Below are 5,697 nucleotides of genomic sequence, written 5' to 3'. Positions count from 1 at the left end.
ATTTCTTCTTTTATTTCATTGAAGAATGAGGTTGGAATATTGATAGGTATCACATTGAATTTGTAGATAGCCTTGTATTTGTATTGCCATTTTCATGATGTTGATCCTTAAAATCCAGGAGCATGGAAAGTTTTTCCACTTTCTAAGTTCTATTTTGATTTCCTTTTGCAATAACGAGTATATTTCTGGGACAAGCAGAAAGGGTCAGATAAGATGATGTTAAGGGAAATGAACCCCAAGATAAGGACACAAATAAATTTTTTCTTCCTTGCTATTGTTTTTAACATATTTATAAGGTACCATGTGATTCTTTTGTTGCTTTGTATGTCCCTCCCCCATGGTATAACCTCTGTTTTCACTGTATTTGATGTTGGTATAATTTGGGGAGGGGAAGGGAAAAAACAAATTGTTTAAATAGGGATACAGATTGACCCATTGCAACAGTGAGATGTACAAGACGCTATGTGCAACAATGAAATGTACAAGACGTTATGTCGAAAAATGAACTTTACAATTTAGGTGGGGAGGGGGGTTTTGGGGGTGTAGCTGAGGAAGCAGGAGGGACGGGATGGTAAGGGAAAAACAAAGGAGGAGGCAACAATGCTGGATAAGAAATGTACTCATTACCTTGCTCATGTAACTATAACCCCTCTGTCCAGTATTTTCATAATAAAAATCTTAAAAAAAGATTGCTGATGTCAAAAGATTTGAAGCTTCTGTAAATTTAGAGAGATAGTGTTTGAAAATGAAAATAACAGGAACCAATTTGGAGTTATATCATTAGTATTTCTTTGAAGTTAGTAAAAAAAAGTTTAAAGTTTTAAGGTTCCAGCTTACTCAAGTCAGAAAGACTATCAGCAAGAAAAAAGTGCTGGCAAGGATCAGCGATAAAATTCTTATACATTGCTGGTGGGGCTGTAAACCAGTGCAACTTCTATAGAAATCAGTATGAAAATCCTGCAATACAACTTTGGGGCAATTATTAGAAGGAATGTAAGTCAGTACATAATAGAGGCATACCCTTCATTGCAGACAATTAATAATAGCCAAACTACGGAAATAGCTCAAATGCCCTACAATTGATGACTGGGTCAAGAAAATTTGTACATGTTCACAATGAAATATTATTAGCCATCAACAATGAAATTTGTGGTTTGCAGGGAAATAGATAGAACTGCAAGCCATCCATCATGGTGAGTAAGATAAGCCAGGCTCAAAAAACAAAATATATAATTTTTTCCAAGCCTTTCCATTTCCTAACAAATGGGGCAATGTCATTCTTTCTGATGGAGGCATAGAAATTCCATTGTGTATATATACCACATTTTCTTGATCCATTCATCTACTGAGGGGCATCTGGGTTGGTTCCATATCTTAGCTATGGTAAATAATGCTGCAATAAACATAGTTGTGCTGGTAGCTTTAGTGTGGTCTTGTTTGTGATCCTTTGGGTAAATGCCCAAAAGTGTGATTGCTGGGTCACTGCTCCTCCTGAAAGTATAAAGCATGTTACATACTATTGATTCCCTCTACCTCCCGCCACCCTGCCAACTTTCCAATTCTCTGCCACTCATGGTGTGAGATTAGTTATCATTAGCCAGCCCTAGGACCCACCAAACTGACAAGTGGTGGGTGCTTGGACTAAGAGAAGTTTTGAGATTACAAAGGAGAAAATCAGATCTTATGGGCTGGGAAATCTACCATAAATGGAGCCAATTTGTAAGCTCTATCTACACAGTCTTGTTTTATTTTATTTTATTTTATTGTAAATATGCTGTACTGAGGAGTTACAGTTATGTAAGTAAGGTAATGAGTAAATTTCTTCTCAAACATTATTACACAGTCTCATTTTAAACTTTACCTTTCCCTAATATTTGTTAAATTCATATTAAATTCACTCTCAAACGTTCAAAAAAAACAAAACAAAAACAAAATATAATGTATTTTTTACTCATCATGGAATCAAATTAAAATGGTGATGATGATATGAATGAAAAGAGAGGAGGAAAGTGTGGGGGGAAGCATAAAGGATCTTGAGAGGCAAAAAGTATTCAAGTACATTAGACATACAAACTCATAAACACACAACACATACTCACACATACACATACACACTAACCATGAGTGTGGATATGTAGCTCAATAGTAGAGTGCATCCTTAGGATGTCCAAGGCCCTCTGTTTAGTTCCAACCACCTAAAGAATAATGAATTGCTATTAATTCTGAAAAAGTTGTTGAAGTCTTGTCCTGATTTTTAAAAGTATTTTATTATTATCTTTAAGTAGTTAAGTATAAAATTTAAATCAATTAAAAGTTAAACTCAGTGTAAATGTCTTTCTATATGTCAAATCTGCTTGAAGAGAAAAATACAAAGCATAAGTAGAATGTAATGAGGAAACAATAATAGTTGATTCACATTTGAAAATAAAAAAAAGTTGCCCTGTACACAAACAAATGAAAATTAAGACTTAAATGGGTGAATTTTACATGTAGAAAATTGAAGTAGATGTGTTTTTCCATATTCTTCCGACTAAGTAAAATAAATACACCCTGGGCATTATGTTTTTTTAAACATGAAAAAGTTTTGAAAAAAATATAAAGGACAGGGCTGGAAAGGTAGCTCAGTGGTAGAGTGCTTGCCTTGCATTCCTGAGGCCCTGGGTTCAATTCCTCAGCACCACATAAGCAGAAAAAGCTGGAAATGGTGCTGTGGCTCAAGTGGTAGAGCTAGCTAAAGAGCTTAGGGACAGTGCCCAGACCCAGAGTTCAGGCCTCATGACCGACAAAATAAGTAAATTATATATATGTGTGTGTGTATTTGTGTGTGTGTGAGTGTGTGTGTGTGTGTGTGTGTGAGAGAGAGAGAGAGAGAGAGAGAGAGAGACAGAGAGAGAGAGAGAGACTGACTTTTAAAGACCCTAAGATTTGGGGAATAATAATAATAATAATAATAATAATAGTGATAGCAATAAAAATAAAAGAAAAATGAATTACCTGGGTTTTATTTTTATTTTTTATTTTTTTACTGTAGAGTTGGTATGCAGAGGGGTTACAGTTACATGAATCAGGTAATGAGTAATGAGTAAAATTCTTTTTGAAACATATCTCCCCTTCAGTCACTCTCCAGGTCTTTCCCTCCTGACCTTAAGATATCCAGTTCATTTTCCACATAATTTTGTGCTGGAGAAACATCAACCTACAAATATCAATAGAGAAGCCTCAAAAGATTCCTTCTTTATTAAGAAAAAATGACCTGGTAAGAAGAACATACCAAAGCAGAATACAATACCCTTACACTATTGTTGAATGTTGCAAGAAAATAATTAAAATTATTACTCTAACCCCACCCTTTACAACACAGAACAAACAAAAGATCTTCTCACCAGGCTAAAACACAGCTTCCTTTCCCACCTCAGCCCAACTTCAATACAGTAGTGTCAGAGAAGACAGTAGTCAAAGCATTTATCCCCACTAAACAAAAACGAGCTCCTTCTCAACATTAGTTACAGTGAATACCACATGTGAAGCTAGACATTCACCAGGACCTTATAATAATATGGCATCCCTCACTCTTCCGGACACACTGGAACCAGAAAAGGACTGATATATAGTAAGAGCTTTCACCAATGGTGGTGAGGGCACCAAACTCAGTGTCAGTGGAGGTCACATGGAAACAGAAACATGGGGAACAATATCCCCAAGTGTGAAAGGCAGACAACTTAAAGTTCCCATTTTCCAGGAGTAATATACCAACAAAGACTGATGTTAGATGAGGACTATTTCAATTTTAAAATACTCATGTTAGCAATAGACATCAAAATCATGAAGGAATGAGAAAAGACTTGAGACCAATACTGAGATAATATATTTGTCAAAATGATCTGGCAATGATTTTTTTTGTTGGTCCTAGAATTTGAACTCTGCGCTTGGGCACTCTCCCTACACTCTTCAGCTCAAGGTGAAAGCTCTACCACTTGAGCCACAACACCACTTCCAGTTTTCTAGTGGTTCATTGGAGATAAGAGTATCACGGATTTTCCTGCCTGGTCTCACTTTGAACCATGATCCTCAGATCTCAGTCTCCTGAGTAGCTTGGATTACAGGTGTGAGCCACCAGTGCCCAGCTAGCAATGATTTTAATGTACCCATTATAGAAATAATCCAATGAAAAATTATAGACACACTTGAAACAAATGAAGAATCATCAGTCTCCAAAAATAAATAAATAAAAGTAAAATGGGAAAATGTAAAACTTCTATACAAGCCGGGTGTTGGTGGCTCATGCCTGTAATCCTAGCTATACAGAAGACTGAGATTTGAGGACTATGGTTTAAAACCAGCCTAAGCAGAAAAGTCCTTGAGACTCTTTTCTCCAATTAACCAGCAAAAAGCCAGAGGTAGAGCTTTGGCTCAAGTGGTAGAGTACTAGCCTTAAGCAAAATGCTCAGGGACAGCTTCCAGACCCAGAGTTCAAGCCCCAGGACCAACACATACAGAAACACACACACACACACACACACACACACACAAACTTAAATACAAATCTCAGTGAATTACATCAGTAGCAAAGTACAAAAAAGACAGGAACAATTCAGTTAACTTTAAGACAGAACAATAAAAATTACACAAATAAATTTTAAAAAAATAGAAAAACAAGCAGAGCCTCAGGTATCAATAAACTATAGCAAACTATTGAACACTTAAGACCACAGAGTGTAAAGATAAATCAAAGTGGAATTACAAAAGAGGTGAAGTAGCTCATAAGGAGCAGGAAACAAATTAGAGACAGATAAGAGAAGGAAAGTAAAATAAAATCTAAGTGACCAACTTAAGTTGTATCAGGTTAGGAACCCATGAAACACAATTTTTCTAAATAGCTCATCAAGAAATAGGCATTAACTTGGTGGAATTTACAAAAACACACAATCTAAGTATATCTCATCTACAAGAAAATCTCTTCAAATGTAATGATAAAAGTAAACTGGAACCAAAAGTATAGAAAAATATTAACATTAATCAAGAGAAAGCACGAAAATCTACTTGCAGAATGGTGTAGTAAGAAATAAAAAGGACAATTTCACTTCCCATTAGCCTCTCCACAACCAAAACAAATAACTGGTACATTATAAATACATTAAAACAACAAGAAAGATAAAACCACTTCTGTCTCTATCTTGGGGTTCATTTCGCTTAGCATCATCTTATATGGCATATGTACATAGGTTTTGAGCTTTTCCGCTTATCCTAGACATATAATGCATCATGTTATTTTTTTGTTTCTTTTGTATGTTATTCCCCCATGGTATAACCCCTGTTTTTGCTGTATTTGATTTTGGTGCCCTGCATCTTGTTTATACATTTTTCTAATTTGGGGAGGGGAAGGGAAATAACAAAATGCTGAAATAAGGACATAGGTTGACCCATTGTAACAGTGAGATGTACAAGACACTATGTTGAAAATGAACTTTACAACTTCGGGGCGGGGGGAGGGAGGAGTTGGGGAGGTGGGGAGGGACAGGATGGTAGAGGGAGGCAGTAACAATGCTCGATAGGGAATATACTCATTACTTACTCATGTAACTGTAACCACTCTGTACAGGATTTTTACAATAAAAATATATACAAAAAACAACTAACTGGAGAAAAAATATTTTAAATAGTCATTTAAAGTGTCTAGAATGTACACTTGTTCTCTTC

This window comes from Dipodomys spectabilis, unplaced genomic scaffold (genome assembly GCF_019054845.1).
Source record: "Dipodomys spectabilis isolate Male_0828 unplaced genomic scaffold, ASM1905484v1 ptg000424l, whole genome shotgun sequence".
Classification (NCBI taxonomy): domain Eukaryota; kingdom Metazoa; phylum Chordata; class Mammalia; order Rodentia; family Heteromyidae; genus Dipodomys; species Dipodomys spectabilis.
The sequence above is the reverse complement of the archived record's forward strand: the minus strand, read 5'-3'. Positions refer to the sequence as shown.